The sequence below is a fragment of the Athene noctua genome, chromosome 10 (genome assembly GCF_965140245.1).
Source record: "Athene noctua chromosome 10, bAthNoc1.hap1.1, whole genome shotgun sequence".
NCBI lineage: Eukaryota > Metazoa > Chordata > Aves > Strigiformes > Strigidae > Athene > Athene noctua.
In genome coordinates, this window is record NC_134046.1 from 4,208,152 (window position 1) to 4,230,298 (window position 22,147).

Consider the following 22,147-nt stretch of genomic DNA (forward strand, 5'->3'; position numbering starts at 1 on the left):
GTTTGCTGCACCATGTGTGTGCTTCTACCCTGGTAGACGTGCTGCATAAGTACAGCCAGCTTGAAAGAACTTGGGGAGAGTGAATTACTCTACAGTACAAACCAATTATTTGCCAGTTTCCTAGCTGGCGCTAATAGGTCTGCAGTGAGCAAACTCCGGTGTAAAGGAAAGTAAAAGAAGCAACACATGGTTGTGTCAGCAATATAATCACAAATAGACCAACGTGTCAGTGAAATGCCAGGTCAGTTGTGGCCAGCAAAGTCATACCCTGGTTAAGCACAGGCAAAACCAAGCAAAGAAAACCAAAGAACAGAAATAAGGGAGGAAAACCACTCAGAAGGGTGATGGCAGCAGCATCAGAGTCCAGTGATGGGATAGTTTAGGGCACAACTAAAGCCAGACCAGTTGGGGGATATTTCTGAGGATGGTCTCTGAATATCTTTTGAAGGGCAGGACAGCAAAGCTTTGAACTATTGTGGCAAAATCATGGCATCAAGGGATGCAAGTGGCTGCTCCTTAGTGTCTCCTTCACCATGTATACCTGAGTTATGGCACATCCCTTTCAAGTCCATTCATTTTTAGGATCTACACTTCTCTTATTTAAGAGAACTGTAACCAAGTCTCTGGGTTACAGGACATCAGGACAGGTTTTTCATTGGAATAATTAAATTTTTACTTTCTTTTTGTCTCTTCTGCAGTATCCTGTGGTACCTTGCAGTAAAACTGCCTGCAGGTGCCTAGGACCTTAACAGAATCTCATGGGTAGCCTTTGTCAAGGATGCTGCTGTGAGGCCGGTCCTGGGGTAAAGCTGCCAGTCTCTTTAAGGAGAAATGTACTGATGCAGTCCTGGACTTTACGCTGTTCGTTTTCCACAAGACTCAGCTATTCCTGCTAGCATGGGGGCAGATAACCGTTTGCCCTCAGTGCGGGGGAGCTGTGTCTAGCATATAGCAATCTTAGGAGGTGATACCTTTGTCTGCATCATTTAGCCTCTTGCTGGCGGGTTCCTGTTCATCCCCAGGGAGTCAGATTGCTGTATGCAAGGGCTTGGGAAGTGCTCACTGAGAGTATGTGCTGCAGGACACCGTGAGGGCTGCATCTTCACAAATGGACCCTTCTGTGTTTATTCAGGCTCATGTCAGAGCTCTTATAATGGAATAAAATGAGGTGTGTTTAGGTCAATATTTGACGGGCACTTCAAGCATGCACCCATACCCCCCCCACCAGATGGACACACGTACACAGTCATTTGTAACATGCTTTCATGGTGCTGGATTCTGGGCTCAGAGCTTCTGCCTGGTCCCAGCTGTACTTGAGTATCCAACAGGGATTGTAAATCAGCTGATGCATTTTAATATAGAATAATAGATTTCTGCTGAAGAGCTTTCTTTCCTGTGACTCCTCTGTGGAGTTATTTACATCTTTCCACTGTGTCTGCATGTACGTCAGTAGTTCTGGAGATTAACCTTAATCTCTGATTGAAAGCAAAGCAGAGTGACATTAGCTTGTAAAATGGATTCTGTGAACGATACATTTAATGATTATTTTTTTTTTTTTTTTTCCTTCAGTAGTCAAAGGTAAACTGCTGCTAGCAATGTTATTGGGCTGGATTTTTTTTTTCGTCTTCCCTCTTAAAAGCTTTAACATTCAAAGAGATGAAGTTTTGGAGAGCCTTTGGATCTAATTCATAGATGGTACATAGTTCCTGAGTGCTTCCTTCCTGATAAGGAATCAGTTGTTTCTTTGAAAGTATTTTCTCAATAAACAGGTTCAATTGATTCTCTGTGGCTTTTGCCTGAGCTGAACATCTATTTATTCTTGGGAATGAGGAAGAAGAAAACATGTAATAGAGAAGCTGGGTACTTTGTGACATCTGTTTGTCCAGAGATAGTAAGTTGCTTGGAAAGCCTCATATCCTGCCAGGTCACGTAAGTGGGTAGCTGTTCTAGGTGATTCATAAAGTTCTTAAATGTGTCTTTAGCTCTCAAAACAGGAAACATAATATTTCTCCTACGTTTTTCTCTTTCAATTAGTATGTGGGTGGGTGTACAGCATCTGTGCCCTCTGCTGTTCTCTGTCCTTGGGGATGACTCCATCAGGCCTCTAGGACAAACTCCAATTGTGCTGTAATATTTAATTCCAGAACATCGAAAGTGGTCTCTGTATCACACAAACTGTGTGTCCTTGGCACCCCTCTGGAGCCTGCGCTGTTCTTAGCGATGGTCATCCTTGCAGGGCAGCTGGAGCATTAGATCTTGGCTCCTGGTTTGCAGTGCAGTGAGAGCAGGAGATGGAGCTGATGGGTGAGAGGGGTCACTTGCCAAGCACAGATGCTCTCCGAAGCGGAGCCTCAACAGGCAGGCAGTCACTCTGCAAGCTATCACGAAATGCAAATTCCAGTGGAAGTTATTTTTCAAAACTGCTGAAGAACTAAAGCTCAAGGCAATGTTTAATCTGTCAAATACTTATCAGAGAACCACTACTTCATGTGTACGTTATACTCTGGCAGTGCCCAGCTACTGGGAAAAAGCATTGACTTGTGCAGAGGCTGATCTGTATGTGTTGGTTGTGGAAATGGGCAGGAGGGAAGTGTTTAAAGAAAAACTAGGATGCTAGAGCAACCCTGGAAAGGGAGCAGGCCAGGGGCATCAGAAGCAGCTGTGCTGGAAGGAGGTACAGCTGAGCACCGAGGAAAACCTGGGCTCGGCGTTACCCTTGCGTTGCAGCATATGGCAGCACCAGTGGGGTGGGGAGGGGATGGTGTCCCCAGGGGACTGTCCCCTTCTGTCTGCTGCATGTTGCCAAGCACTAAAGTGGAGTATTTGCAGGTTTTAGTGTATGTGAAAGGCCCTACCAAAATATCTTGGCAGCAGGATTGTCACTGCCTGGTTGGGAGCTCTTTCTCCTTGGAGGCTATTGGCACTGCCTGGTCCCAAGAGGCAGCTCAGACATAAAGCTACTGGAGCAATTTGAGGAAAACTGTGGTTTTAGTTGTCTTATGATACTGGTCCCGTGGCACAGGTGAATATTTTTGGTGGCTGGAGTCAGCAAAGACCATGCTGTGCTTTGCCCATAGTTGTGCCCAGTGCTGGTCTCTCTGGGATGCTCCTGTTTTGCTGTCAGCTGTACCTCAGACTGCAGCACATGCTGTTACAATGGCTTTATCCTCTTACACTCATTTTACTCTCCACATCTCACTTTTCCAGATGTTTTTCAGAAGGCAGCTAAGTGTTTCTTCACAGCTTGCAACAATATTCAAAACATGAGGAAATTCTACCTCTAAGTTTTGGAGGCAGATCTTGCAGCCAGTCCAGCATCTGTATATTATAATTTCATCTTTTTATTGTTGCCTACTTCCAAATGCCTTAAAGTCATTAGGAACAGCCTTTACTGTTTTTTTCTATATCCCATCCTTATAAAGATCTCCTATTAACTTTTGTGTCAGTTCAGGGGGAGGACGGAACATGGCCTTTCGTTACTCATGTGCTATAAACACAAGCCTTTTTATGTGCCTTCTGCAGTTCAGCTCCTTGGCCAGCCTATGCTTTCTTTGGCTTTCTAGTTATTTAAACGAGTGTGGTTTGTGGACCTCATGCTGCCCCATGTCAGTTAATGTCACGCTGAATTACACTGTCTGCTTGTACGCTATCAGTGACAGCCCCTGACAGCTATCCTGGAGGTACCGTTTGTCAGATGTTATGGTGATGCAGCTGAGGAAAGGGCCTTGCACTTGACAAAATGGTTCCCCCCCTGCGTGAATGCTTTGGAGCTGCAGAGCTCTCTGCAGCAGACTGCGGCAGTACCAGCTCCTGCCTGCTTTGGGGGATGTCTTCACTGCTGGAGTAAACACTTCATAGCGTTTCTTATAAGGATCTTCAACTCTTTAGGACAGCTCCCCATCTTTTAAGTTGTTTAAATGAGGAACAGGACTATGGTTATATTATACCACTGTTCCTTCCTGTCTTTTTTTTTTTTTTTTCCCCTCTTTAGCATCACTGTATCTAAAGAAATTCAAAGATAAAATTGCATTGACTGTTTAATGTTACTCACAAGCTGAGAGCATTAGAAAGCTCCTTCCCCCCTGCTCACCCCAATACTTTCACGAGCCCCTGAACTCATGGTGCAGTGTTGCCTCTGCTCTGCAGAGGAAATGATCCAACCTCCATGTGCAGTTTCAGCTTCTTCCTGCTAGTCTTTGGGTGCAGCAAGTAAATAAATCCTCATGGATTTACTACACTGTTATGTGCAAACTGCCTACAAGTGCTCCAACTTTCCCTAGACTTGAAGTTTTGAGAGCAGTCCTGAAACTTCCCATGCAGGTTTGTTTGATCTTGGAGGAGAGAGACGAATGCTGTTCATACAGGTTCACTTCCCCTAACGAATGGTTCATTGATCCATGCTGGAAACAGTCAGCCTTGTTGACTACAGGGAGCAGAGTACAGATGGGGAACTGTGTTTCCTTTTCTCCATAAGCCGAATGGCATTGATTGCCTTAGAACCAATACATTTTCATTAGGCTCATTTTATTTTCCAGATTTTCATCGTTCACAGTGTTTATGAAAGGAAGAAATTAATGGCCCTTGCTAAATAGTGCAGAGAGGAACTGGGAAAGCTTCCCAGGGCTTTGGTCTGATCCTTACTTTTCTGCATTATATCTTTGGGCTTTTGCAGGGGTTGTTCTGGTAGCAAAGGCTGGCAACTGGTGTTGCTCACAGAGCCTGGCTGCTGGGCTCCTGCACTCCCTCGCTGTGTCACCCCATCTGCTCCTGTGTGTGCTGGAGGTGGGGAAGGTCTTCAGGGGACAAATATACACAAATCGTCCCCTCTCCTTACAGACACAGTGCAGGCACTAAGGGTAAGCATCCTGGAGGATACAGGGATGTGCACACTGTTAACACAAGTGGTCTTAGAGGGGATCACAAGGCAGTGCTGTCCTTTCCTGCTCCGATGCCATGCTCTGTAAAGCAGGGAGGTGCAAAGTTTGAGTTCAAAGGGTGCTGCTGCTCCCAGCTAGAGTGGAGAGGCTGCCCAGGTGCTGGCCCATCCCGCACGGGGCTCAGTTCCGTCGAGTGGCCAGGAGGCTTTAAAAATACAGAAGAAGAAGAAGGGGCTAGTCAGGGTCTGTCTATAAAGTATTTAATATCAAAGCCTGCCGGTGTGCCAGGGTAGTAGTGGTTGTGTATGTTCAAGTCCTGTCTGAGACCCCAACTCCGATCAGCGTCCTGTGAGGATTGAAAGCCAGGGAAAGGAAACCAAAATCCAAAGTAACCCTGGTGTCCACAGGCTGGCAATGTGAGGCCTGCCTGCTGCTGAACATCGTGCTCAGGTGTGACTGGCTGCACACTGGCTGAGTCCTCAGTCCTACACCATGGTAATCCCTGCCTGCCTCAGTTTCTTTCTTATTGCATTTCACTTCCCATGTGTCAACAGCAAACTCCTCAGCAGTCCTTTACTATCCCACCTCTTGCACCCAGGAGCCCCAGAGGGAAGCCAGCGCCTCGTACAGAGCCCAGCCTGCAGGGCTGCTGCCACGTTGGGGTGCCAGTGGTCACTGCTTGGATCTAACCCTTCTGCCTGGTGGCTTTGCAGCCAAATAGAGGCTTAAAACTAGAAAACAAACCAAATCTGTCAGAAAATCTGGTAGTTGTGTTGTTTCCCTGAAGGCAGAGTGGCATAGCAGGCAGCTAGGCACTGGCAGTCACTTTGGAGTGCTGGAGAGAGGCTGTTTCTCTTGGAGGAGTATGGATTTTACCACGTACTTCTTATTCTGCAGGTTTGCTAGTCTAGATATATTTACTACATGGTTTCTTGGCTAATTATTTCTAGCGTGGCACTGATTGAGCTGTTAATAAAGTGTGAAGGTGCCTCGCAGGCACTTTTTGAGTCTTAAAGAAATGATCTACATCTAAATTGCAAATAGTAAAATTTCCTTACCTACCAATATTAAGGTGATAGCATCTCCACTATTGTAAAATTAATCAAACTTCTCTTGGTGACAGAAACGTTAATTTAAATTTTTCGTCACAATTACAGAGAGAGTTATTGCAGCCTCTGACTTGTAATTAATTTCTCTTTCTTTTCATCACTGTGTTACAGCCCTTTGTAATAGTGATAAATGGAGTATCTACCTGACCTTTTTTTCTTATATAATACAAATTACTTCTAGTTTTAAAAAAATTACTTCTGGTTAATCAGTGCTTTTCCATAAACAGGAGGATAGAGAAAATAGCTTTGGGGGGTTGTTGTTTCAAATAAACATTGCTTCAGTTAAGATGATAAGCAGCAGAGGGTGAGAGTCGAGAGCAGCAGGGACTAAATTCAGTGCTAGACACTGTCCCCACGTTAGATGTTGTCCCAGTAGAACCACGTGTGCAGGAAATGGGCAGTGAGGAGAGATTTGCTGCTGCTGAAGAAGGCTTTAAAATAGGATTGGCAGAGGATGGTGGTGCATCCAAACCACTGGCAGGAATAAGAACTGGAAGTAGTTGAGGGATAATTGTCAGAAGAAGAAAATTAATGGGTCCGTTGGTCAAATGTTTTAGATGTGTCAGCACAAGGAATAAAAAGGAGGAACTTCAGGTCATGTGTATAATCAATGTTATAATTTAAACATCATAGCAGAGGCTTGGCAGAAAATGGCATGGCCAGAGTCCTGATAGAGGAGTGTAGACATGGCCATGGAGGAGAGGCTGATGCTCAGACTGAAGTCATGGTATGTCTGCTGCAAGGCTCCTGGTGCTGGTTGCTGGGAACAAGCAGTCTGTCAGAGACAGGCGGCTACGGACCACCGAAGAGATGGGGTAAACGAAGCTGCTGTTGAGCATCTGGCACGTCAGACCACTGGTAGCACAAGGTAGGATTTGGGAAGAGAGACACAGCAGGGCACGATACCCAACAGCTTCACAGCTGGCTGCTCAGGAACAGATCTGAAGAAACAGTGGCCTGATGGTGGAGTGGGAAAAGGTGAAAAGCAATGCAGGTGATGGTTGTAAAAGGAAAGCTCACAAGTGAAACCAAAGACATGGTGCTTCAGGGTTGATATATAAGGTCTATGGGACAGCAAGAGAGATCAGTAGTGCTGAGTCCCTGAGCTTGTCAGAGCCCTGGGGAGAAAACATCTCCCCTTTCTCTCTGGAAACAAGTGCATCAGCAGACCCTATAGATTTCCAAATTTCTGCAGCTGTTAGGATACTGGGGCAAATTGGATGTTCCCAGGTTTTGAGAAGAGTCTGGAGCAATTTTCAGGGCTAATTAGAAGTTATCTTCAAGAGCATGAGGAGGTCTGGGAAGGCTCCAGGGGAAGGGATGTGCATTGTACCTGCCTCTGAAAGAGAGGGAAGAGCTGGGCAAGTCTAGACTGGGTTGTTTGAATTCACTGCTGGGGCAAATGATCCAGTGATCTGTCCATATGCACTTGGAGCATCGCAGGTGCTAAAGAACAGCCAATACAACTGGCAGGGACACATCATGTCAAGTCCACCTAATTCCCCTCTATGACAGCACGACAGGGTGGAAGGAGAGGTGTCAGACAGCTTGACTGTGGTGAGGCTTTTCATGCCATCTCTCATCTCAATCTCCAGAGCAATCGAAGGAAATTGAGTCTCTAAGACAGGTTGTGAATGATTGGCAAATTGTGTGCGGAGAGAAGTTACCAGTGGTTTGCTGTCAAACTGGGGAGGGCTTTAGGTGACCTGTGAGGGGTCTGGAACTGTTAAATAGTGTACTTGTGACCTGGGCAGTGGAGTTAAGAGACTACACACAGGGCCTGGAGGTGACACCAACCTGAGAAAGTTGGCTTCACCTTGGAGATCAGCATTAGAATTCAGTGTCACTGTGGAAAAACTGAAAAATGATCTGAAAGCAGTTCAGTTTAAAAAAAAAATAAAATTAAAAATATACATGTATATGTACACACTGCAGCTAGCTTTGAGCTTTTAGTAGCAGAGGTACAAGCTGACAGCGCTGGACTAAAAGGAAAGAGGGTATGCTGGTTTACCAGGGATCAGAAACTCTGTGGGTAAACAACTGTGTGTTCTTACAGAAAAACCAAACCAGCCTTCCCTTGCAGACTGCTAACCCGAGATGTCATATGGGAGAGAAGCACTTGCCTTTCACTCCCCCACACCAGCAGGGCAGGGGCTTGAGCAGAGCGTGAGGTTTGGGGGGTGCTGTGGGGAAGATGAAGAGCTGGAGGGATCTGAAGGAGAGCTGCAGGGAGCCTCGCAGGGCTGGCGGGCACATGCTGTGTGGAAAGGCTGGGGGAGATGGGCTTCTTAAATTTGAGATAATGGGAAACAGAGTGGGATGAGGTGGTAGCTTTTTAACTCTGCAGATGATTGCAGCAAGAGAGAAAGTAAAGTGAACTATTTCCAAAGCCCAGCGTGGCTTGGAAAAGGGGGGGTTGACCGTTGAAATGGATTTGTTTGAGGCTTATCCAGGGATGTGGTATACTGGTTTAGTAAAATCACTTGGGCGTCATATGTCAGAAGTGGCTGTGCCTCCAGCAGAGTTGATATCATTAGCCCCTAATTACAGACTATCTTAACTGAATTACTTTATGACATTCAGTGATCTGCATTACAGGGGAGAATAGAATAAATTACAAGAATACTGCCTCAGGCTCTACAATCTCATAAATCAGTAAATATCAGATTTTGTGTATATCTTTGATAAACATCCACTTCTTCGGATGCTTGTTTGAAATGTGTTTTCTTTCTGGTTAAGTTTCTCACCTGTAAAATTTGTGTGTCTGTGTTGCAGTCTTTGGGTTTAACCCAGAAGAGTCTCCTGTTGGAGGCATTTGGCCACCAACCAATTTGCCAGGCACACTACATTTTTCACTCAAATGTAGTTAATGACCCAAACGAAATGAAATGCTTGTTACGGGTTGATTTAAACAATGTGGTCTAATGACAATGTTCTCTCCTTTCTGCCCACTCTCACTAACAATTCCACTTTATTTCAACTAGGCGAAAAGGAAAATGAGCTTTTTAAGCAAGGCTCAGAAACGTGTCTTTTAGCTGCAGGGAAAAGGGGTGGGGTGGGTGCATTTAGCAGAGATTTTTACTTCGAAATTTCCTGACAAAAATTAATTAGAAGAATCATGTAATTACAATAAATGTATCTCATTGGTCCCCAGTGGCTTGTTTCTAAACACGGAAGTATTATTTAGGCATTCATGACAGCAACAAAAAGTACCAAATAAATGTAATAGGTTCTTTTTATATACAATAAAAATGACATAGAGTAGCTGCATGTTTTACTAATTTGGCAACAGGATCTTAAAGAGGTGGGTATGGTTGTGCAGTTGTTTGATTCTTTGCTGTGGATGCAGAGGCTGAACTTGTAGTTCCAAGGGCTAAGATGCTAACTGATGTTCCTGCCAGTGTCCCACAAGATTCTGGGGAAGAGAGATGCCCCAGCACCCAGAAATGAAGCCATCTCCACTTGGTGTGTTGCCCACATTGCATGTTCCTCCCATGAGAAGGGGGATGTAAATGTTCCTGAAAGGCAGAGAAGGGCTGCTAAATAACCCGAGGGGGCTGTATGGAGCAGCCCAGCGAAGGGTAAAACATCATTACCTGCAGTGAGACCTGGTTCTTTCACTGCCTGCTGTTCCGCACTGACACAACAGCTCTGTTCCTCTGGTATCTTTTCAAGTGGCGTTTTGAGCATGCTTTTGGGATGTCTTTGGTGCTGCCGTGGTGCAGGTTTCTACCACCCTTAATTCCAAGTAATGGACAGATCCCTGTTGAATCCTCCAAGGGAGGAATTGCAGTTTGGGGCTTGCTGTAGATGCTGCCGTGTATCCTGCCCCTTCCCACCAGTAGTGTAGCCAGGGCAACATTTTGGATCATGACAGGCAGCGGTGTCTGTACAGCTCCCCTCTGTTCTCCCTGGCCAGGCACTGCTGGACTTGTCTCTGCTGTGCAGAGTGTGATTCCATGCTGAGCAGGGCTGCAAAACCACAGGGGTGTGAAGGCAGACGTGCTTCACTGCTGGATGAAGCTGAGCTCGGTGGCTGTTGTGAGACATGGTAGCTTGGTTTTCATCACGCCTGTGCTGAACTCTCTGTTGCTACGTGAAAACAGGTGAACCCTTTCTGGGGGACTTCTGGCCCAAAGCTCCTCCAGGGCAGGAGTGGTGCACGTGTGAAATGAGGATTAATTCACCTCTATTGCTTCTCTCTGCTTGTTATGGGGCTTGCATCTGCAGAAACCTGAGATTTGTGAGGTGATTTTGTTTCATTGTGTTTCCAGGATAAGTGAAACTCGGAGGGGAAAATCTCATTAATCTATTGTACAGATTGGACTAAACCAGTTTATACATAAGGTGGACATGTGCCATCTTAATACGCTTCCTCACCCCCTCCCTTCTAAGTTATGTTACTTACAGGGCAGAGGTCTTACCGCTCTACAGCATGGGTAAGGCTGTCCCATGATACTGAACACATATAGCATCATCAGATAAGTATGTAACTTCATTTTGACTTGGATTCATCAAGTAGGTGGTTGAGCTAGGTGGGAAGACTCATGATCTGAACATGCCTTTTACTGTTTTCTATAGAAAAAGAGCGTCTATAGCAAAGCAGGTTGACTGCATGTCTTTGGGCTGTTGGTTAGGTGAGGTGAATCCCACTCTCTGTGTTCAGATCTTAAAGGTTGTGCATAAGAGCTGTTTGCTGCATGTACAAACCATAAAGAGAAGTGATCTTCAAATGACATCATCAACAAAAAGGGCACTATGAGAAGTTCCAACTTAAAACACAATAAATCATCAAGTAGTCTAGTAATGGACATTGAGCCTAGACAGTTTTGCAAAGCGAGTTCTCATATAGAACAGTATTCTGCATTGAAATGTGAGGTCCAAACCTGCTTAGCTAGTACCACTTAAGCTGCTTTAGTGAGATCATTTTGGATTTCCACAGTCGACCAATCTTCCCAAATTGCTCGGTGTCTAATGTAATCCCAGATGTATTTACCATACTTCATTGTATTTATAGAGGTGACTAGGCCATGAAGACATGGCTTATTTCCAGGGACACAAAGTCCAGGTTCTTCAGTGCATTTTCCTGTTCTAAAAGCAATGCTATGGTGCTCTTGGAGTTTGCGGTGAACACATTTGTCTTTGCTCAGTGACGATGGTTGATCATTAGCAAAATGTATTTCAGTATTTATGGTTACAGACGTATTGACCTTAATGCTACATACAGCAGTGATCGGATCACAGCCAGCCACCATTAGGAGGAGGTGCAAGAGTTACTCTCCACAGATTTTTCTGAGCAAACAAAATGCCTCCAAGGCATGGCAGCTGCCAAGGGCAGTATATAAGAGGAGTAAGTCCTTGGTTCAAGTATGATAAACTGGCCACTACAGACTTGTTCCTTTTCCTCTCCACTGGTTCTTGTCCTCACTTAGCACATAGGCACTGTGAAACTACATGCTCGTCTGGCGCTTTTATGTATAGGTGCCCTGCAGTAAATGGAATGACACTAATTGTTATCAGTGAGAATATGGCCCGTAGACATGTCTACTGGTGATGGCACCGGAACTTGTGCGTGAGAGATGCTCTGCTCCTGTACACTGCTTTGTAGTGTCCAACTGTAGTTTTGTCAGTTTACTATCAGTGTATATACATTTGCGTTGAATGTTGCTCTATTCTCAGAAATGCCTGAAGTTAGGTTATATTTGCAAAAGAAATGTATGATATCTTGAAGCACAATTTGCATTTCGCTATAGGTTTAGGGGGCAGCAAAAGGGTCTGATCCAAGCCAGGCAAAAGACATGTTTTAGTTTTGAGCAACGTGACAGTCTTGTGACATAATGGATTACACACAGCTGGTTTTTCTCTGGCTTAGGAATTCTGTTTCATTATTACTGTATCCGTGCAATTTCTTAATATTCTTGAATCTGGGCTCTGCTTACAGGCATATCAGATTATTCATATTCTAGAGTGAAATATGATGTGGAGAGGAGCACAGAATGGGCTTTATTTGTGGCTAACTGGGTACGTAATGGTGTATAAAGAGTCAGGAGCTGGTACTTAGCTGCACTGTCTCTTCTGCTTTCTCATTCACCCCCAAGCCCAAGTGTATGAGAGACAAATTGCTTTAAGACCTCCTCTCCTAGCACTGCTTCTCTTTTCCATCTCACCTTCTTAAAATTCTTTCTTAGCTAACAGCCTTTTAGACAGTTGACAATGGTAATTAAATAAAATAGACTTCAGGAGGATGGCTGACATGCCTTGTGTTCAGCTTCACAGTGTTAACAAGGCTGAGCCTTTGGCCTTGGAGCTATGATCTCCCGGGATGTTTGTGGGACATACTGCACTCCCATCGACTTCAGAAGAAATCAAGAAGAGCATTTAGCATAGGAAAGGGTTGGGGGGAGGGCTGCTTCTGTCCTGCACTGGGATGAAATGGAGGCCCTTGGAAGGGAAATCTCAGAGGACAGGAGCACCAGTTCTTACTCCCCAAACCAGCCAGGGGCACAGGAGTTAGGGGTCTGACTGGGAATATAGGGGACAGATTTAAGATCTTGCTCTATGCCTCAAATCAAGGTCTTAGATCTCAGTTTTTTGCATGTGAAGCAGGGTTACTCATAACTGGAATATTAGGCTATAGAAAAAAAAAGGCTAAGCTGAAAGTCTCATTTATCGATGGTGAAATTGGTATGTATGATGTTAACAAAATACTTTGTCAGAAAGTGTGTCTAGCAGACAGTTGTGTTAGTGTATTATTACTGGTCACTTCTGACTCCCCATCTTCTCAATGAAGAGCATAAGGAGCATTGACTTTGCTCTTTGGGTGCTTCTATTGGTCAGTCACATTCCCTAATTTTATGTCCAATTGCCAATGCCCTTGAATTTTCTAAGTGATATTGATGCAACTGCATCTTGCTTTACCTTAAGATTTTACTACATCTTCACCAACAGTGATGAGAAACTTCTTTTTGCACTTTGTTAGTGCTTCTGTCCAACTCCAATTAAATACATCTTAATATAATAAAATACTGTGCAGTTTACTGCCAAATTCACTGTGCCTAGGGGTTTCTGTTTAGGTAATAGGGTATGTCTGACTTGGCGGCTTATAGGTGGAGCACTTGACTGCTCTTGCTGTTATGGTCTCAAAGCCTGGGTTAAATTTCTCTGGAGAGCAGCATTCTGATTGAATAGCTGGTCCACAGTTCCATGAATTACATCCAGAGAACTGTTCTAGATGGATGATAACACAAAGGGGTTACTTGGGCTAATTCAAGACACTTTCTTGAGCATACGAGGTCAATTTTCGAATGGATCAAAGTGGGAGTGTTTCAGAAAACTGTTGGCACACACATACATACACTTCCACGCTGCATGATGTAGATCAAGGCAATTTGATGTAGATCAAGGCAATTCCAGATGTTCATCCATTTAAGTGCACAAAAAATCGGTGGGTGTTTTGTGCCTAAACCTTTGTAGGTGAACAGAAAGGGAGGCATTACCTGGAAGGCATTAGCTAGACCTTGCCCCTCCACATTAAGGCAATGGTTCTGAAGTCAGTTTATCTGGCAGTCCTCGTCATCTCCTCTTCTGTAATTGAACGTATCAGACCTAACACATTGATTTGTTTTCATCTGTTTAATACAAATGTGCAAGGAATATACCGTTTCCAAGAAAGATACCAAGAGAGATTTTATCGGAATGCAAACTGTTGATGTAATGAAACTTTCCCATGGCAAACACGCAGCAATTGCCCTTCCTGTACAGTCAGTAGACATAACTGGATTTTATTGCCTGAGAATGAAGTTGCTTTCCTGTTTTGTATCCTGTATTTGGAAAGCTGGAAGGGATAGACTCCACTTGAAACTTTATTTTCAATTAACAGCAACTTAAGAGGACTGAAGGAGACATAAGAGGAAGTTTTTATGGCACCTCAGTTAAGCATGAATTCTTAATTTCTATTTTCATTCTGACTTTTGATACTGATTTTTCTCCATTTTTGGTGTTTATGTGAATAAGAATAACTTTCTGAATTAATGTGAGATTTGTTTGTTTCCAGTACCGGGATTTTTTTGTAAGGTGACACATAGGCTTATTAATGAGCGTGATATGAAGTTAAAGTTGCTTATGTTTGTGGCCAAAGCCTGCAGTTTTATTTGACAAGTAGTGAGAAGGAATGTCAGTCTTAGCCAAGTACACTGCTCCTCTGTCCAGGTTTGGGTCATCATGTAGACAGGAACCACTCTGACTCTGGGTGTGTGCTCTGTTTTTTCATAGGACCCTCACTCACCACTTCACATCAAAGAGAGGGTAAGCCTTAAAGGAGTGCCTGGTCTCTGGTTATTTTGGTGTAAAGGGAAGATACCCATCAAAGTCTATTCCTCCTCGAGAAGTCAAGTATCAAAGGAAGCTGATAAAGTTGCTGGTGAATGCTTCCTAGTCTTTTGGTGTAATAATTGGAATTGAGGCAATACAAAGGAGGTGATGTATCAGGGGCACTCATGTTTCAAGTAAAGTCTGGGGACTGTCCTGGGTTGATTTTTGTGCAACTTCAGGAGTGTTGAGTGAAGCTGCCTTGCACACTTGATATGGCATGCTACTTTTTTTTTTTTTCTTTATTATTTTGCATAACTAGTTTAGTTGACAGCATACTGGTTTTGCTCCTTTGATCTCTGCTCAGTTTGACTGTATTTTCAATAACTACTTAGTATAAAAATAAAATGTGCAGGCCGCATCAAATAAACTAATTAAGGATTAGAATGAAAAAGTGTCAAAATCCGAGACCTCACTGAGGCAGATTAGTCACTGCATACGAGACACGATCTAATAACTAATGGGTTGCTGTAGTAACGGAGGAATCAATACCCCTCGGCTGGTCAGGGAGCTGACAGTAATTTCTGCTGGGTCATAGATTCTGGAAAATGAAGTGCCACCTACTACAACACAAGTAATCTCTGTGGACTTTTTGACAACAGAGCATCCCACAAAGTTTATATCAAAGAAAATATTAATCTCTCAAGTCTGCTTGTTTATCTCTGCAGGGGTTATCTGATATTGTTACAGTCACAGACAATTAAGTTTAGTCTCCTATGTGAGTTCTCAATGGGTTAGCTTTGGAAATAAGACTTTGGTTTTCCTTGATAACTGATGGGTTTGTAGGACATGCCAGTACCAGGATGTTGGACTGTGGGAAGGAAAACCTGGAAGAATACAATCTGCTATGACAAATCAGCTCTTCTTACTTAAAGAAAACTCCTACAGAAGTCACAGATTCACAGAATCAACTAGGTTGGAAAGGACCTTGAAGATCACCTAGTCCAACTGTTAACCTAGCACTGACAGTTCCCAACTACACCATGTCCTTAAGTGCTAAGTTGACCCTAAAGTCATAAGAAGTTCAACTCAAGTGGAGAGGAGGAGATACGCTTGGGCACTTAAAAGGAAAAGGTGGTTTGCAACTGAGCTGTAAAGCCAGGCTTGCTGTGGGCTGTGTGCCTTGGTACCAAAAATTTCAAGGGAGTGATCATCCTTCCTTGTCTTCTCTGAATCAACTGCAAACCTTCGGGGATGTGGACACTCATGTGTCTGAGCAGCACCTAGAGCAGTCCAGCTGCTGATAGATGGCAAGAAGTGACTTAACTCTTTGCTGGGACAGGCAGCACAGCTCTTCATCCGTGTCTGGGAGCTAGAACCACCCAGTGCAGAAACTTGAGAAGGAAACCAGCACGTGAGGCAACTTCAGCAGGCAGTTCCCAGCTGCAGGCAGGGAGAGGAGAGCCCTGTGAAGCATGAGTTAATGCTAGTCAAAGAGCTACAGGGGGATAATAAGGACTTTTCCCAAACATCTAGGGGGATGGTAGTGCTGGAAAGTAGGCCACTCACTAATGAGGGGAGTGGTGGTGTTAATTACGTCTTGAAATTGCCTGAGATACTGAGCTCCTGAAATTCATCTTCAGCAGAAAACCATCAGGAAAATAAGTTTGGGCAATTAGGAGATGGGGGGAGAAACAGTGTAAAAATAGCTTGGATAATTACGAGCAGATAAGGGAACATCTAAGAACTGGTAAGAAGTGCAAAAAGAGCCTCCTGGCCTTGCTGAGCTCCACTACACTGATCTCAGAGGCGCAGGGCTGGGAGCGGTGGCTGGCGCAGAGGGTGTGAAGGGCAGGTCCCCAGCCCTACTGTTGTGTGTGCTGGTGGCTCAGTGGTGCGAGGGCTGCTGGGTGGCAAGGGCAAGGCTCGTGGTAGTGCCACTGATGCTGCTGCGCCGCAAAGCCCTGCAAAGTCTGCGGGAAGCTGGTCAGAGCGGGTCTCAGCTGCGGGTGCAAGAGAGGGATTGACATGGAGCCACGGGCAATTACAGCCACAGCCCTCTGTGAGCGGCTACAGGGTCACTGGGGAGCAAATGTAGCTCTGAATCTTTTAGATGGGCTGTGTTGTGGAAAGGCATGTCTGTTTTCTACTCTCTGCAGCCTCCTGATGTGGTATCGGTTGTGAGAGTGCGTGTGTCCTGCTTGGCTCAGGGAGGGAACGGGGAGCTGTTTCCCCTTCAGCAGGTCCCTCAATTTATGGGACCAGAGTATGGTGAGGAAAAGCCCAGTGCTAACTCTGATATTCAGTGAGAGCTCTGCAGCTGCTGCTGGTGTTCATGATGGTTAGTACATAATGTTGGTGAATAATAATACCTGACCCGGTGGAACAAGAACTCTTTTATCAAACGCATTTAAAGAAAAATGACAGTCCATGTAGCATGTAATGGAATGGATGATAAATCACAGAATGGGGAAAAACAATTGTGTTACTCCTGCTGGTATGAGTTCCTGTTCAGAAGGTCCATATGTTATGTTTTTTGATGACATAAATTTAATGAAATTCTCTGGAAATGCTGACCAGAAGTCAATATACAACTCAGTCCCAAGAAGCTTCCTAATATCTTTGTTTGTTTTAGGTAATAGATCTGTTGATGTGTGTATCTCCTATTAGGTGCTATGATAGGATGCTATAATGAAATTACAATATGGAATGGTAGCTTGTCTGAAGTGGCATTATCAGAAATGTCACCCCCTAACAAATTAGCAGTTGCAATGTCTGCCCTCTGGTTACAAAACCTTGTTCCTTTTGTCTTTTACTATAACTTACAATAACAAAGTCTGTGATGTAAATGTCTGCAGGCTGTGTTTCCAGTAGCTAAGTGTGAAACATGTTGCAATGGAGATATAGGGGTGGGAAACAGGCGCTTTTTTTTTTTTTTTTAAATTCAAGACAAAGGATTTTTGGCCTTGGGCATTCCAGCTGCAGCTGCTGTTGATAGAGGAGAGATGGGACTGTTTTTCTATTATTTTTTTTTCCTTTTTAAAGGAAAAAAAAAAAAAAGATACCCACCTATCCGGTTATGTAATCCATAATCTTTAAAACAGACAAACAAAACAAAAAGAATCCGCTGTAGAAAAGGTAGTAATTAATTTCTCTGTAGATTGATTTATGATGGAGAAGTTGTGGATTTCAAATGAATGAAGTGCAGTTTGTATTTACAACTTCAGAGCCTGGGGATCAAGCAAGGAAATAGAGTGAGGTTTGGCTTGTTTTGTTTTGTTTTTTAAGCTAAAAAAAGAAATTCGGAGAGCTTACTTCAAGCCAGTGCAAAGACCTCCATTGAGTTCTACGTTTTTTCTTCAACAGGACATACAAAGAATTGCAAATTTAAAAATAAATTTAGAAAAAACATAACCCTCAAATCCATGAGTAACCCCAGCCCTGCATGTGCTGAAGCAGGTTGATGGGGACCTCCTGTCTCCGGCTCAGCCTGGGGAGGCAGATTTCTGAGAAGTTGTCCCAAACCTTTGCCAGGGAGAGTAGGACACAGCATCTCCCTGGAAAGCCCACCTGGCTCTCAGCTCTTCTGCCCTGGCTGAGCAGCTCCATGCAGGTGGGAGAAGATCTTGATGGGAACTTCTCCTCCCTGTCCCTTGCAAGTGGCGGTGGCCCCTAAAACGGTCAGTAAAAGGTTATGAGCCGGCCATGGGGGTGGCTGTGCGGGGCTTTGGGCAGCGTGGGGCTACCCCCAGTGAGGGTGCAGTGCATGCGGGATGCGAGAGTGGATGAAAAGTGGATATCCAGGAGCAGATGGGAAAAAGGGATGACAGGTTTGGTCAGCATGATCAACACACACACGAGCTAGTGTGTATGGTTGTGCAAGCCAACCGTGTGACAAGGATCTGGAGCTTGTCTTTTGTGCCAATAGGGTTTTGGTTTACTAAGCCAGCACGTTCATGGTTAATCTTTGCCATCACCCTTCCTAGGAACCAAAAAACAGGCTACCTTATGCTCCTCAGGAACAGTACCTGTCTTCATTTCGACAAAGGAGGCAGAGCCAGTCTTCAGTTAGATATAACTAAGTGTTGGGTTTTATTTTTAAGATGCAACAGAGAAAACTTAGAGTATAGAAGCTTAATCCATAACAGTGACACTTCACTTATCCAAGCAACTGGGAAGTGCTTAAATACTGAAGCCTGTGGCTTAATTATTTACCTGTGGCTTAATTGGGTGTAATTTTACTGAAGAGTCTGTTTATTTTCCTATGGAGAGGCTCTAAGATGATTCTAAATGAAAATGTTACTGGTCCCTACCTGTGCCCCCTGACATCAGTAGTGCAGAGCTCATTTAAACCTGCAGAAACCTGGAAAAAACCATGTTTTCTCTGGTGCAATCAGCCTGTGGTTTCCTACTGCTCTGCAGCTGGGCATGTGTACAGGGAGGTGAGAACGACCCTCCCATATTTCTGCACACATTGCACTACTTGCATCTGGGAGCGCTCAGCAGAGCAGGGTGACAGATGAGCTATTGCTGATGCTGCCTTGGGAGCAGAGGGTCTTCCCAGAGGGGCGGCACAATATTGTAACCCCCCAGAGCCATCTCTGGGGTGATCCCACAGCGGGAACCCTCAGATGCGCCTGAAGGGCTTAGGAGCAAAAGTCTAGATGGGCTTAGGGACGTTCATGCTCTTTTGTTGTTTATTGGGACCTCACTCGGTTTTCATCCTCTGCGAATTTGATGTGGGTAATTGTTTCTCTCCCAGAGCTGGGAAGGATCATTTATGCAGGATCAGATATTCAGAGTTATGCTCATAGCGTGTCTGTGGGTATTTGCTGTTTATATTCCAGGCGCAAATTCCTGGTGAATAGAGGCAGAGCAGGGGCCATACCCCGGCCAGTCATCCTTATTTAGACGACCCTTTTGACTTCAATGTGTTATTCTTGCATGCCTAAGAATAGTTTTCCTGCATGAGAGGTTGGAGGATTGAATATCGGGGCTTTCCATTTGCATACCCGGGTTAGAGGCTAAACCGGTACTTGTATCCCAGTGTGTGGAAAAACTCTTCCTACTGTTCTGCCAGTGTAAACTGCTATGAAAAGATTTTTATCTTGAATATCTATTTAATTCAAACCAAATGTGCTTGGACGCATTCTGGCTAGGTTTTTCTTTCAGAAAGCTGATTTTGCTTCTCCCCATTCCCCCTCCTCCCTAGCACAGAGGCTTAAACCAGGAACCTCCTTTTGAATATCTGTTTTCCTTACAGTACTTGGATCCCCAAGCTTCATTGGACTTCTACAACAACAGAAGCTTTATATCACTGGTTTTTCACCCCAAAATGCTTAGTTTCTATTAACAACCTTACAAAAAGGGCAGTGTATTACTACTTGGTGATCCCAATGATAAATGAACCACATTATATGTGAAGTAAAGGCTCTATTTATCCTTGCTCTTTTTTTTTTTTTTTTTTTTTTTCCCAGAGTCCCGGCAGGTTTAATGTGAGTAGCTTTCGATGACCTTCATAACAAATCAAGAATAAACCTCAGTGCATTCTCATAAAGGTGGACAGCATTGTGGATGTTTTTTTTTTTTTAATTGAAATAACAATAATAGCAATGAAATATATTAGTAGTATTTGATAACGCAAAAAAGTTAATGTTCACTGAAAGCCAGGTGCCAGCACTATTAGATTGTTTACCAACATAGTCATAAAGAAATAGAGTTATTAAAGGATCTGAAATCACTCAGTAATTCAGCAGCTGACGTTGATGGATGGAACTTGGCTGTTCCTCTTTGCTAAAGCTGCTGACTGGATAAATGTTTTATTCATGAAGCCCAGGGCAGGAAGGGATGCCAAAGGTTTAAGAATATTTTAAGAAACTCTTTGAGATGTCAAGCAAGTTATCAGGTGTTGTTAAGCAAAGGAGCCGAAGTACTACATTTAAACATAACTGAGCTCTCAACATATACAACAACAATACATCAAAAGCCAGGATGCGATTCTTGTCTCAAGCAGTATATGGAATGATGAGTTGGGAATACAAGTCCTTTTATTTCCTGCACCTTTGTACCTTCAGTCATCTCGCAGCCCTGTCTCTTAGAGCATTGTTATACCAAAGGGGATTTTCACATATCAACACTGTGAATTTAGGCTTGGAAACAAATAAATATTTAGATACTGTACCCTACAAGGTCACATATTTATATCAAAGACAAAATAAATGATATGATGACAATGTTCATGGAAATTGCAGTCAGGAGTGAACAGTGGATATCTCTGACCTCTCAGTGGGAGACGTTGCTCAAAATTTTAATTATTGAAAGAGACTATTATCAAAATAGAGGGTAATTAGGAATTTTCCTCTCTCCTCTTCACTCTGCTCCTGCCTCCTCTTTGTCTGAGGACATCTGCCAACAGCGAGCCTGTAGCTCCTCACCTATTTGGTGGGGCAGTGCTGCTTTGCAGCAGTGAAGGACCTGGTTGTAATTTAAGAAATTCCTTCAAATGCCTGGTTCCTGTTCTATGAGAATTCAGATCTGGATCCTTTGTTGCTATTTTTTTTTTTTTTTTGTAACGGCAAGATGCGTTTTGTACAAAGAATTTTAACTAAGAGATCCTTAGCCCCACAAGCTCCAGCATGGACAAGTGTTTGAATATTTCATAATCAATATTAATAACTTCTTTTAAGTTTCTGCTGTCTCATAAGAACAGAACAGATGAGCTCTTGATGGAACTGAACTGTCAGTCCGAACACAGTGACATTAGAAAATAGCTCCGTTTCCAAGTCTAGCTTCGTGAAATGTCCCTTCTTGCCAAGGGAGCAGCAAAGTATAGTTTAAATGTGCCTTATTATGACATCTCAAGAGTATAAAAATTGGGAAAGGTATTAAAAATGAGTAATTAAAATTGGAGACTGATAGATAATGGCAAATAAAAAGCAGGTAAGTACTGCACTCCCACTGCCCTTTTGATTTGCAGAGATTCAGTGCTAAAGACCAAAAACATATTTCTCATGGGCCCTGGTTAAAATTCAAATCCAATAGACTGACAGTGAAAACTACTGTCAAAAAAAGCTGTCAAGTTGTATCAAAATAAGTCACTATATTACCTCTCTTTATCTGTCAAAGGCATTGATTATTTTCAATAGAGGAGCCCTCTGACAGTTGCTGAAACTGAAGAATCCTGTGTTGAAACGATTTGGTTGACACATGTCACTATTTCCTAAACAGATAAGTCAAATATGTTATTTTTGATTCTTTCTGTAGGAGAAAGTGTGTTTATGTAGTATTTTATGAAAGATAAATAATGCAGAAGAAAGGAACATCCATTAGCACCGCAATTTCTCAGCTATTTGAATCAGTGGGTTTTTTTGTAGCATCTTTAAAAAATGTTGTTCTTTGCATAAAATTGTGTGTTCGTTTGGTGGCTGTGATACCTTGCAGGGATTTGCTAAGATACCCTGAAGTAATTCAGATAATCAGTGAACCATATTGGTGCTATTCCTGATCACAGCTGACAGTTTACTGTTGACTACACTAAACTTCTGTTTTCTACCAGCCACATGTCCGTAGCAGTGATGCAGACATTAATGTTCTGCAAAATGCCTATTTGTATTACAGATGGACAAACTGAGAAGGGCAAAATAAGGATGGCATCTCGGACTTGCTGCTGGTTTTTGAAGTGAAGCTGGGGCCAAGCCTCTGCCCAAACTCTTTGCGTAACTGTCAATTTTTCAATTTTCATGGGGTGGATGTGGGCAGCCCTGGTTTTATAGGTGCTGGCTTTGCAATCCTGCAAGGAATCTTTAGCAGAGGGGAAAGTCTAGCTGTCTTCCAGCTCAACTGTCTTATGTCTGG